Here is a 13,294-nt window from a genome sequence, read left to right on the forward strand (position 1 = left end):
ATCGCTGCTAATTAATTTGCCGTGTTAGAGTATCTGACTGTGCTAGCGTAGGGCTGAGCGTTGGCTGCCACCAAGGAGGCCCCCCACCAACCTGCCCAGTGCAGAAAACTAACTGTAACGAGAGTGGACGGGCAGCGTCAGCGTGGAGGAAACACCAGCAAGAAGGCAAGGAAGAAACTTTTTTTTAACTTTTTTTTTTTTCTGAATCTGTGCTGGTGGTTTGGGAAACCACAATTTCTTTGCCCTTAGCACTTTTTGCTTTGAAAACCTATCATAAATGTGAATGACGTCCGCAGTGCGATGGTGAAGGGGGCATCCCCACGTCCTCCCCAGCTCAGGGCTCCCCAAATGGTCACCCAAGATGGGTGCAGGTCTCGGTGCCACCCACCTCGTATGATGCCACCCCTGCTGCCCGCTGTGTCCCCGAGCACCCCAGCGCCTTGTAGCTCTCACCGCGCATCTGACTTTTAGTATAGAAAAGCAGGAGAGAAGCGATGCTGGATGCTCAAAGGCCTCCTGAGATGGGACATTGCCCACAGCCCCACTCCTGCACGTGTTGCTGTGGCCTCTCTGGAGCTCTGGTCCTGCCTGGGCGCCTCCGGCTCGCTGCTGGCTCGTGAACAGCCCCGAGCGTTTTACGTGGCCTTGGAAAGACGCCCGGTCTGGTCTTGCTCAATGCCAGGATTTCATTAGCTTGCAATCAAATATTAGGGCTTGTGCTGCATGTTTGATTACATTTCTAATGCTGCTGCCGCCCCCGGGGGCCAGGAGCTGGGAAGCGCTTCTCCACCTGAACGCGGAGGATGCGGAGGGGCTCCTGCGTGCACAGCCCGGAGATGGCACCGAAACCCCCGGAGGGGCTGAGATGCCTCCGGGAGCAGGGCTCAGGACAAACATCACCCGGGGTGCTGGGCGGCAGCTGCCCCGTGGTGCTGGATGAAGCTGTTCCTTCCAGCCCTCCCCAAGGTTCACCCTTGGCTCTGGTCAAGCTCCCATCCTTTCTGTGAGCCCTTCTCCACCCTGCAGCTCCCACCTTCAGGACAAACCTGGGTTTTCCTGCAGAACCAGGAGCCGGGGGCTCCAGCCCCAGGATGTGACCCACCACCAGTTTGGGACCAGCAGGGACCAGGTCATGGCTGCACGCCGCTTGTACCCCCCAGGTAAATCGTTCACGAGGTGGGGCATGAGATGTGTCAGGCTGGAAGGGGCCCAGGAGGAGCCCTGGCTCCTCTCCCTCTTCTTTTGTGTGCAAAAGTTATGGAGGGGAAAAAAAAAGGCAACAAAACCCAACGAACCAAACCCAACTAGTTCATCAGCTTCAGTTGGACGGAGGCCCGAAACACAGTCTGGCGAGGCCTCGCGCAGCGCAGATGGAAATCCTATATGGGGCTACTGACTCACTGCACTAAAAACAACCCGCGAGGCGATGGTAAAGGGGGCGGCAGCTCCCAGAGAAACCCTCCCCGCGGGCCCTGGTCCCCTGGGGGATGCTCCGATTGGGGACTGCTCCCGGTGAGAGCCGTGGCGGGTTGAGGAGGGGACGCGATCGATCGGGGCTCCTGGTTACTGATTTCCCATCCCTCCCCGACGCACGGAGCTTTTCAATCCATCCAGGTCATGGCCCGCTTGAGCGGGGCCAGCCAAGGGTTTGACACTAACGATATGTTAATGAGGCGGGGGCAATCAATGCCCCCTTAAGCAGGTGATCAATCCCCACTGTCGGTGTCCCTGGTTTCAGGCTGTGTGGGAGCAGCATCCCGTTTTACAGTGAGGGAATCTCTGAACTGGCCTGTGATGGTGGGGCCAGACTTATTAGGGTTTATAATTAAAAAAATAATAATTAAAGAAATTTAATTTTTTTTTTTTTGTGATTGGATCATCCTTTTGAATCCAAGTGCTGCTCTCTGGCTTGGTATTGAGTCAAAGCTCGTTGGCAGCAGGGGTTTGGTGCAGATGGGCCAGGTGGAGGGGATGGGGATGCTGCACCCCCAGACCCCATCAGCATCTCCATCCCCTCCACTCCCCCTGCTCAGTTTCATGCCGTTAGCATGGTCCTGTGGGGCTGGTGCTATTTGTGTGCCTGTGGGCATCCTCGCATCTGCTCCCACTCCTCTCCCCAGCGCCTCCCTGGCAGGAGACATCCCAAGTCCTCTGCCATGGTCACGTCGCCACCGGGGTCACTGGGACGTGGCTCATCCCGCACCAGCAGAGCCACGGGCACCTTTGGCAGCTCCTTTTGGGAGCTTTCACACCACGGCCGCCTGCGCCACTGCGTCGGCAGCGACGGGAGAGGCTCCGCGGCGCAGACGTGGAGGCGGCAGCGAAGCTCTCCTACGGTACGAGTTCCCCCCGTTAGTCATGCAGCTCCGGGATGTTTACATGCCTCTCTGATTTAGTTGAGGCAATTGCTTTTAAGGGCTGATTATTTATGGATCTATAGTACACAGTGCCAGCAGGAATAAATTTCCCCATCTAAATAACTTATTTTTCCAGCACGACGCACTCCCCTTGAAATAGATGCACCCACCCCCTCGTCACCCAGCCCAGCGCAGCGGCAGGCGCCCGTCAGCACAGTGCAGCTCAGCTCGGCACGGCACGGCATGGCACAGTATGGCACTGCGTGGCACGGTACGGCGCAGTATGGCATGGCACGGTGCGGTGCCTGCTCCTGCTGCTCCTCCATCCAGGGCTTCCCATGCTCCTCCCCACCAGGGCAGGGTGCGGGTGCCTGCCACAAAACGGTGACTTTTTGTGTTTTTTTTTTTCTTCTTCCATCTTCTGTAGCAGCTCTAAGCAGATGCACAAGAAACACTGGGAAAAGGGCAGGGGCTTTGATCCCCTCTAATATTTTCTATCTCAGCCCTATGATTGTTTTTTTAGTGTCGACTATTTTTGGCTCTGGGAATGTCCTGAGCTTGAGGTGGTTTGCCCGTCTCTCTTTCAGCTTCTCACCCACTCTCCTCTTGCACCTACGTGAGGTTTTTTTTTCCACCTCCATCACCCTCGGGTGAGGATTTCGGCAGCTCGGCTCACCCCTGCATGGGGAAAACCCTTGAGCAGCCTCAAGTCCTTGCACCACAAAATCCCCTCATCCCCATGTGCTGCACGAAGCCTCCCCTGTGCTTGGGCAAGACTGGGTGATGGGGGAGCACCAGGCTGGCCCTTTCACAAGAAGTATTCTTGCTCCAAGCTCCCTGGACCCATCTGTGGGAGGACAACGTGGGAGCAGGGGTGGGCATGGGGGGTGCCAGGGTCCGGGCTGTGCAGGCGAGGGGATGGAGGGGCTGCTCGCTTGAATGTCGTAGGTGGAAACAGGCTGGAGGTGGCACCAGCCCCGTTAGGGAGCCGTCAGCATCTCCCGTGGCACGGCTGTGCCTCGCTGATGGCCGTGGGGAGGTACCAGAGGCAGCGAAGGGTTGGATGCGTGTGGGCACGAGGCGGTGGATGCTGTTCCTGGCAGGTCAGTTATTTCTAAGCGTCTTCCCCATCTATCTGTCAGCCCCAATATCGTTGTTAATTGCAGCGCACATCCAGGTTCAGCTAATGCGATGTGAGTGCCCCGCTGTCCTGTCATTAGCAGCAGAGGCCAGGGCTGATGTGATTACGGGTCCTGCTGTCCTCGCCCCCGGCCCCGCTGACCAAGGAGCCGGTGGGGGTGGCCTCCAGCCCCACCAGCTTGGTGCCACCTGCGGCAGGATGCTGATTCCTGGTGCAAAGCCAGCACGGAGGCAGAAATTTGGTCCAGCAGGAAGGCTGACAGCAGGCCAGTGCCTTGTGCTGCGATGTTGTAATGCTTTTGGTCCCAAAATCATGCTGGATTTACGGCTGTGACGTCCCCAAACCTGGCGGGTGACACCCCAGGGGAAGCTGTGGGGCTTTGTGGCATCGCCCTGCCGTGGATGGCACCATCCCATCTCAGCCATGGTCTGTGGCAGCGGGTGCACCCAAGGATTTGGGGACACCTGGGCACCAATATTGGCCCCTGCCCATGTCCATTGCATCCTGCTCCCCCCAGCACCCTTCCCCTGGGTCCGGGGTGTCCCCAGTCCCGGCTGTGCCCTGCCACTGCTCTGGTTCCAGCCTGGAGCTGCCATCACCTGGCTACGGGATGAGGTCTGCCTTATCTCTGTGCTCGCCCCAGGTGCTGCTTTCCCACCAGCGCGCTCCCTTCATCAGTGAGAACTGTCTTTCCTTAACACTTATTAAGCCCTAATTTTCATCTTATTCATTACTACTGAGTCGTTAAGCTGGCAAGGAATTAAATGAGGTGACATAAAAAGAATTGGAGGAAGACTGGAGGGTTTGGGGTGGTTGGCTTTTTTTTTTTAAACAGACCAGAAAATAATCTCCCTGGATTAAACAGGGGACCACAGAAGGGCACGTAAGACTTAACGAAGAGGCTCTAATTAAGAAGCAGCACCACGCGACCCCGAGGCATGCTGTCTGCAGAGGTGGCCACGAGATAGGCTGGCCCCGATGCTCCCTGTAGGTGAGTACACGTCGTGCGAGCACCGTGGCCCCGAGAGCGAGCGAGGGGTGCCCGGCGGTGTTGGCGAGGCCACCAAACACAGCAGAAGGGCTCTTGGTGCTGGAGCTTTTGGGGGAGAGACATCTCTGTGCTTATGGGGTTTGTGGGGGGCTAAACACACCGGTGTGGATGTATTTAGGGACGTTAACTGGTGTATTAGTACTTAAGTAGTACGCATTAGTATAGTATATGGTGCACTTACATTGTTTTAATTACTAATTATATTAATATATGAATGTGTTTAGGGTATATGTTGATAGACCCATATATGTAAAGCCATTGGGTTCACAAACAGCCATCAGCCTGCAAAGTCACCACCTAGCTGTTTTCTCTGAGGGCAGCTTTCTGCCAGCCGCACGGAGCCTGCACATGGGGTTTGTGGGGTGCTTTGGGCTCAGAGGTGACAGTGTCCGTCTGCCTGTCCCTGTCCCCTCCGTGCCTTCGCTCTGCCTCCCCTGCCAGCCCTGGGCACGGCGTTGCGCTGGGACCGGCTGTCTCTGAAGCTGAACCGAGCGTCCAGACCCCATTTCACCCCCATTTCCTGACCCTCCCAGTGCTGTAGCCACTGGGCAGAGTGGGGAAATCAGCTGCCGCCGGGGCATCTTGCACCAGCGCGCTGCTTTTGTGTTTGTATTGTTGTTTCCTCAGACGGAATTAAAATAAGGGCTACACGGAGCAATGTCAAACCTGCCGAAGGAATCCCAACTCTCTGGTGACTTCATTAGCTCTGGCGCCTCCAGTCAGCGAGGGCACGGGGCTTGATGAGTGCGCCGCGGGTTTTCTGCTCTCGCCCTCTCGCATGCACCAACCTCATTAGCGGGGAGCGTGGCACGCTCGGGAGCCCCTTTTGGGCGCCATCCCCATGTGTTTTGTCGTCCTTCCCAACTCGCTGCCGTGCCACCTCCAGTGTCACCGGCAGAGCACGCAGAGCCCCGCTGTAATTGCGGGGATTTGGGACCCAGCGTTTCCCCCCCCCCCCCCCCCCCCAGCACTGCAGAGGGGTCTCAGAGACCCCAAGACATCTCTGGCCCCAAGGCGACAGGACAATGTTTGCGTCACGCCTCTCTCACTGGCCTGAACTGGTGGTACTGGTTTAGAGCCACCTCCGTGCACAGGGAGAGGTGTCCATGAAGCCCCCTCAGCCTGGCGTTCCCGGGGTCCTTTCCTGCTTCTCACCTGCCTTGCAGGTGTGGGTTTGTTGCCACCCCGCCTCCCACAGCCCTGCTTCGCAGTCAGCATTCCCTATTTACATGGTGACCCTGCTGGTCTCCCATTCATTTTGATGCATTCAGGATCGTAAGAGGCTGTTATTTTATGATGGATTAACGATGCTGTATTTGCTTTTAGCCTGTTTTACGGTGCCCCAAGTGCCTCGGCTATAACTCTTCTGTTTACTTGTTTTATTATCCTAACAGGCTGCTCCTGGAGGTTTCTGCGAAGACACCCGCTGTCCCCACCACAAGCACCTCTGGAGTGGCTGGGGCAGGGATCCCACCCCAGGCGAGGCGCAGGCTGCGGTGTGTGGGGTCCAGCTGGGTGCCCTGAGCGCTGCAGGATGCTGCAGGATGCTCTGAGGGCTGGGGGGGCAGCTGGGGATGTTGGGGGGGAGGAAATTGTGGCTGCTTTTGTCTGGCATCCTTCTCGATGCATCCACCTGCCCGCGTGCAAGGAGCCAGGGGCTTAGCAGAGGTGTGGAGCTGGCACCGCTGCAGGAGGACACATCCATCCCCTTTGTCCTCGCTGCTGGGGCTCTTCTCCAGCATCCCCTGGGCACGCATGCCACTGGATGTCCCTGCACTGCCCAGACAAGGTGTAGGTGAGGTTTGGGTGGAAGGCGAGCCCAGCTTCACGGCTCTCCCACCTTCAGGGTGACCTTGACGGCAGCCCTGGACCCGCTCCTCCGCCACCTCCCCTCCGCGGGCTGCTCCGCTCCGTCCTCGCGCGGTCCCCAGGGGCTGGTATAGTTGCGGTGAAGAACCCAAGCACTAATAACTCCCATTAGCACCTTTGGCTGATGGACGTCAGCGCCAAGGGCCAGATTCAATTTCGGCTGCAAGCCTGACTGCTCGTTTCCAGTTGCAAAGATCAACCAGGAGCTTCGGGGATTAGAGCGGTGGGTGGAGGGGGAAACGAGAAATGAAAGAGGAAGATAAACATAAAAGTCACACAAAACAAATAGCTGGCAGTAACTCCATTAAATCAGGCATTTTAAAAGGAAATATTAAAATATTAAATATGTAATTAAGTATTTATTAATTAAAAAGGAAGCCAGCCGCATTAAGCTGAGCACAGCCCTAATCATGTGCAAATTCTTGTTTAGCTCAGCTGCCCGTTCAGCAGAGCTGGGACCCAGACCTGGACCTGGCTCCCCGAGACCTTGGGACTGGGAAGCAGATTCCTACTCAACCTAGAAGGGGGAAAAATCCCCTTAACGCCCCCATTTTCCCTGCCCTTTGGATGCCGGAGCTGCCTGGGCTGGCCGCCCCATGGGGCCGTCCCCACTCAGCGGTGGGGCAGCAAGAAGGGACAGGGCTGTCGGCTCCGGTGCTCGGCCTCACAGCAGGCTCTGCTGGGGGTGGGTGGTTCCTACTTTTTTTGTGACACCTCCTGAAGGTCTTTTCCTAACCTGGATGATTCAATCATTCTCTATGGCACTGGGGGACGTTCAGATTAAATATTTGGAAGAAATTCTTTGTGGAGAGGGCGGTCAAACATTGGAACGGGCTGCCCAGGGCAGCTGGTGGAGCCCCCATCCCTGAAGGTATGTAAGAACGGTGTGGACGTGGCACTAAGGGACATGGCTTAGTGGTGGCACTTGGTGATCCTGCAGGTCTTTCCCAACCTGGATGGTTCTGTGACCCAAGTGCGCTGGGGCCAGCGCCCTGCTGGCTTTGGCACCCTGAACTTCAGGAGGTGAATCTTTACATCACGGACTAGGACTTCTTAGAAAATGGTTCCAGGGAGAGCTCAGCACCCAAGCAAACGGCCCAAGGGAGAGCTCAGCACCCAGCCAGCTACCTTTCAGGTGGGCTGCACCTTCTGGGTGGTGGGAGCCCGTCCCAGCGCCGTTCCTGGCTGACGTTTGGCAGAAACCCCTCTCCCTGCCAGGCGTTCCTGGGTGTCCCGCGGCCACCCCGTCCCCACGTGAGGACCCGGTGCCACCAGCCCCGGAGCTGTCACTCGTGCGGCGATGCCGGGGTCACATTGAGCCCTCCCGGCCCCACAGCGGGCAGCACGAGCTGTCTGCTGCCTCTGACAACTCATCCGTCACGGAGCAGGGCCAGCGGCTGCGAGATGCCATGGAAGGGAGAGAATTAAAAGATGGAGAGAGAAAGAGCAATCAATGCATTATTTAACAGCGGGAATGCAAATGACAAAAAATTAATGAGGCCTCTCCCCCCCCCCTCCGCCCCCTCCCCCAGCCCTCCTTTGCAGTGAGATTGCTGACAAATTCTCTGGAAAATATCAAAACAGCCGGAGGGTGTAACCTGCCAGAGTGATGCACCATTATCTATTATTGATGGAAACCTTGACAAGTTCCCTTTAAAAAAAAGGAGAGAGAAAGGGAGGGAGAGAGGGAAAAAAATGCATCTAATCTTTGTTTTAAAGCTACAGTTGCTCGTTTTCTCTCCCCCGAGGGCGGACGAGCTGCAGAAGTCCTCCCGGCACAGCTCTGCCCAGTGATGCTCCCAGCCTGCAGGCTGGGGCTGACGGGGACGGGGACAGGGTGCCAGCAGTACGGAGGCAGGGGGGTTGTTGCTCCCTCCTCCCTCAGCCCCATAAAGAGTCTTTTAAGCCTCATTTAAAGATGTAAAAGGGCTGAGCTGATGGAGATGGCACTCGGGATTGTGTCTGGGGAGAATTTGGGGCCCCTGGAGCAGGGGAGCAGAGGATCAAAGCAAGCCCGCAGGAGAGGCTGGCCGTGGGATAGGGGATGAATTCCTTCTAGGAAAAGAGACTAGGGGAAAAAATACCCAGCAAGTCCCCAAAGTGTGTTAGGACCACTGCTGAGTGGCAGAGAGGCAAGAGACCACAGGAGCCAGCAAGCAGCAGCTATCGAGCATGCTGGCGAGCGCCACACTGCAGGGATTAATACTTTATAAATGTCACTGGCCTCCTGACAGGCTCCTGTATAAGCCTTTTCTTCAGCCTCTTACAGCAAAACCCTCCAAAAAAACTGTGTCCCTCCTCCCACCTGTTCCACTGTCCCCATGCCAGCATCCCTGAGCCGCCTCACCCTGAATTTGTGGCCTGGCTCCCTTTTTACTCGGGCTCCTCTCTCCAGAGCTCGCCGCCAGGAAGGCAGCGCCCTTCACCATGCCTCAGTTTCTCAGGGCACACATGGAGACAGCCACGGGCACTCGCAGTGAGGGCCAGAGCTGAAGGGCACGATGCTGGTGCCAACTATTTTTATTCACTCTTGCCTTTTTTATGGGTCCTCAGGTGCCTTTCTCTCATCTCACGGCCGAGTCCCTCAAGGACGCCGAGGGATCTGTTCCAGGCAGGTGCTGAAATCCAGCCCCGACATCCCGACCCTCCGGCTGGGAGCTGCAGGAATTTCCCCTGGAGGTTTGTTTCCCTGCCTTGATGTCCCATCTCCAGCAGAGCCCACCCCAGAAACCCCAGCAAAAGTACAAGCTCCTGGGCAGGACAGCCTGTACCCACTCAGCGTAACCGCAGCGGGTGCCGGTGTTGCTCTGATTTACGTCCCAGCGGTGCAGGTCCTCCTGAAGCCGTGTGTCCTCGTGGCCACGAGTCCTGCGGCTCTGCCTGTTGGGGTTCCCTGTTCTCAGTTTGAAAGGTGTTTTCCTCTCACCGCATTGACATCTCTTGCCTTGGTGCTACAAGGGCACATCTGCGCTCCTCTCCACGCCAGCCGTTGCTTTGTATGCCTCTGCCATGCCCTCCTTATCGTCACCTCCATCCCATCCCCTCTTAAACTAAATAGTCCTAAATCTTTTTAATCTCTTCTCATGGATTATTGATACTATTTGTTGCGCTCCTTTGGATCTTTTCCATTCCTGCTGTAGCTTTGCTGAGGCAGGGTGATGAGAGCTGACTCCTGCTGAAGGTGAAGTTTACAGAGTCACGGCGGCATTTTCAGCTTTGCTGCCTCTCCCTCGCTGCCAAATCCCGCTGGCTTTGGGGAAGGGGCAGCTTCTGCTTGTTGTGTTATGTCCCTGAACCTGTCGGCAGCAATCCCAAACTCATACCTGCGAGCTTGCTGCTCACTTAGACCCCATCCATGAGCAGCAGGAGCTCGGTTTTATTCCCTGGGTGTTTGTGTTGGAGTTAGGTGATATCCGCAGTCACAGTGGGCTGGGTTTTGGCTGGCGTGGGTGCTGAGGCAGGGTCCCCTGGGCAGGGGGTGGCAGGCAGCACACAGGCACCAGCTTGGCCAGGAGGTGGCCAAATTCATACCCAGTTCATCTGGGGCCCTTGCAGATCGTGCCACCTGCCTGTTTGTCGTGCTTGTGGGGTGTCCCTGCTCATCACTCTCTCCTGGATGCTTTGTTAGTTAAATCAGTTAATTTTGTTGTTACAGGGAGGTGTCTGGTCTGTGACGCCCTGATTTACCTCCTGGGACTCCTTTAGGGTGGGGTTTGGCTTGTGCTGCCTTTCCAGCCTGCTGGAGGGGCTGCTGAGAAGTTTGTTTGCCTCCTGTCCCAGCTGCAAGGAGCTGAGTCTCGTCCACCCAAAGTGCTACGTCTGGTCCCATCTCCCCATGCAGGCTGAAGCACTGAGGACCAGAAGAAGAAAAAGAAGAGAACAAAGATGGTAACACAACTGGAGAGGTGGGTGCTGAGATGCTCCAGTTCCTGCAGCAGGGCTCCTTGGCACACCTTGGGCAAGGAAAGCAGCACCTCGTGGAGCTGCGAGTCACCCCCAGGCCAGCTGCAGGGGACAGAAAGCAGCCAGTGCAGTGTTGCAAGTGCTGCATCCAGCCAGAGCATTGTTTTTGCTTGTCCACCATCCATCTGCTAAAGAAAGCTTTGTCGTTAAGTGGACTTAACAGAAAGTTTCTTTCTCTGCTTCTAAATTCATGCAAAAAAAAAAAAAAAAACAGTAATAAGAAGAAGAATCCAACATAAATTCTCAGACAGAATCAGAGGTCAAGTTTAAAAAAAAATGAAAAGGAGGAGGAAAAATGACACTAAACAGACCCTTGGTGCTGGCTTGACGACAAAGAGAAGTGCTCTGGGCTGAGAAATAATGGTTTGAAGTTCGCATCATTATCAGGGCTACGTGCCCCACATTTACAATGCTGTCTGAAATGTATGCAAGCTGGGATTTGTGGATTTGTGGTGTCACTGCACCAGCGCGGGGGCTGGCCAGTCCCTGCTTTGGGGACAGGACAACCAAAATCAAGACTGGCTCGAGACGTTTCAGCTCGCCACCCTGCGCACTGCCGTGAGGACCTCAGAGGGGCTGGGGGAGGCTCGTTGGATAAGCTCGGTGCTGGCCACCCAGTGGCTGCTTTCTCATAACCATGCTCCGGAGGAGTCTGTGCCTTTCTCTTGTAGTTGTAGAGGTGACAGAGCCCTTTTGCAAATGGGGAAACTGAGGTACAGCGAGGCTGCCTACACTTCCAGTGATGCTCCTTCAGAAGCAAGCGTGGTTCCTGGCTCCTCTGCTCACCCTGGTGCCTCTCACCCCAGATAGCTGCATTTCCTGAGCCCCGAGCCTTCCTCCCGCGCTGCCTTCAGGGCTCAGCACATCTCCTCCTCACCTGCCACATCCCTTTCTATTCAATCCCAGGTGGGTTTGCTGACACAGCTTGGTTCTGCCCTGCAAGACCTCCGTTACCTCACACCACGACCCTCTGCATCTCCCCCGGTCCCTCTCCCCCATCCCTCAGGTCCGTGTGTCTGCTGTCGGTGCAGGAACCTCGCGGTGCTGCTGCCACCCAGGCAGGGGACACCTGGGCTTGGGAACAAGGTCTGCCCACCAGGGGCTGGCAGGGAGAGGGAGTCAGAAGCCGGGCTGTCACCTCCGATTACGTTTTTTCTCTGGGTGACCTCTGCTTCCATAACGCGATTTTTATTATTTGACTTTGGAATATTGATTTTGATTTCCTTTTTTGATTCGTTTTGGTTTCACCCTTTCCCCTGCAGGGAGTGACTTGGGTCACCTTCAGCTTCTGTAGCGGGAGGCAGCTGGGGTCACTTGTCCGAGGGAAATGGCCCGGCAGAAAAGCCAGGGTTTAGAGAGCGCTTGTATGGAATGGTCATGGGGCTGAGGGCTGTGTTTATATCTGAGGCCCTGAATCGGACCCCTCCATGTGCTCCCCGGAGAGCTGCTGAGCCCCCTGAGTCCCCCAGGCCACCCAGCCGCTCGTCTCCGCCTCCAGGAGCTCCTTCACGAGGCGGACACGAACCACACCGCGACGGAGCAGAGCTGGATGTGGAGCGCCCCATCTCTGTGCGCAGCAGCACCAGCGTTGTCCGTCGGACCCATCGCCTCTCCAAACCAGATCCTGGTTGAAAGGGTCTGTCATGGAGTCGTGTCCAGCTTCCTTGTGTCCCGTCTCCAGCAGTGCTCCGTAACGATGCTTCAGAAGGAAAAACTCAGCCCTGCCAGGCAGGGCCTAAGGTAAATTCCCCCCAGACCCAAAGACTGCAAGACAGGGCAGTGCTGCCACCCCAACCCTGTGGGAACAGCAGCAGTTGGTGGGCAGAGAAAATTCTGCACGTTTTTGTTTCTTGTTTATTTTTTTTCCTTTTAATTTTATAGCTACAGTGCCTGTCCATGGCCTCTGTGATGCGGAGTTGCACCAGCTGACGGCAAGCCGTGCTGTGGGGACGGGCTGGGGACCATGTGTGTCTCTGAGAAGTTACACTCAGAGTTTGCAACTGAAAACAGCTGCCCAGGACGGACTGAAAGCCGGGAGGGCTCTTTCCACCTTCCCCATCCTCAGCAGCAGAGGCTCCCAGGCCAGGCCACAACCCAGGACTGAAGACCGGCTCCATTGGCCCTGCTCGGAGCTGCTGCTCTCCAGGGACAGCGGGGAGGACAGGCCACCCGCTCGGCAAAGCCAGCAGCCAGGATCCTGCCTTGCACAGCAAACGGCTTCATTGAATTACCTGCCACCGCCTCAATAACCCCCGAGAGGACAAGCTCTCGGTGAGACCCTCTGCACGTGGCGAGGTGAAAGGGCAGTCAGACATCGACCACGGAGCTGGTGCTGGCAGCAGCACCCTGCAGGATCAGGCAGCGTGTTGGGCTCTCCCTTCTCTCTTACCCAATTTACCTGTGTTCCGTGGTGATTCACACACTTATTTCCACCGGGAAGTATAATCCCCAGCAGAGGGATAAGGTTAACCCAAAGAACCTTTATAGCCTTTCCCTTTCCCCCCTCACCTTCCTAATTACTTTAAATGTACAAGAGGGCTGAGAGAAGTTGTTAATCTCTCTCTTTTTCAGTTTTTCTTTTTAATAATCCCAGGGCATAGAGTTTTTCTCAGCCTTCCCCTGCGGTTCTGGCGGCTCATTCCTTTGGGAGATTTTTTTGGGGAAAAAAAACACAGTCTGTGATGCAGCAGGGAAGGGACCCTGCTGGCTGAGGCTGGGCTGTGCCCCCAGGCAGGGACGAGCCCACCCCCCCCGGCCCCCCGCTTTGTGCTCCCAGGGGCTGCGCTGCCCATCCGCCGGCATCTGCCGCCCTCTAGAGCCCGCACCCAAACGGGCAGGTTTTTTTCCAAAGGAAAAAGCCAGCAGGAAAAGCAAGTCCTGGCAGTGATGGGGCAGGATGGGGCACATTTGCCT

At 56.3% G+C, this 13,294-nt stretch overlaps 2 long non-coding RNA genes across 3 annotated transcripts; both read left to right on the forward strand.

Moving 5' to 3' along the window:
- The first annotated feature begins 2,045 nt into the window (after positions 1–2,045).
- Positions 2,046–7,532, forward strand: LOC106044067 (uncharacterized). The gene is made up of 4 exons (XR_001212108.3): positions 2,046–2,336; positions 2,494–2,628; positions 4,364–4,489; positions 5,944–7,532. It is a non-coding gene; the product is annotated as an uncharacterized lncRNA (long non-coding RNA).
- Positions 7,533–8,009: 477 nt separating this feature from the next.
- Positions 8,010–13,294, forward strand: LOC106044088 (uncharacterized). Of its 2 annotated transcripts, XR_010826082.1 has the most exons (5): positions 8,010–9,097; positions 10,199–10,323; positions 11,053–11,287; positions 11,880–12,121; positions 12,263–13,294. It is a non-coding gene; the product is annotated as an uncharacterized lncRNA (long non-coding RNA). The 2 variants fall into 2 exon arrangements; XR_001212110.3 differs by having other exon boundaries at positions 10,199–11,287.

The sequence above is a fragment of the Anser cygnoides genome, chromosome 20, assembly GCF_040182565.1.
Source record: "Anser cygnoides isolate HZ-2024a breed goose chromosome 20, Taihu_goose_T2T_genome, whole genome shotgun sequence".
NCBI classification, from domain to species: Eukaryota; Metazoa; Chordata; class Aves; order Anseriformes; family Anatidae; genus Anser; species Anser cygnoides.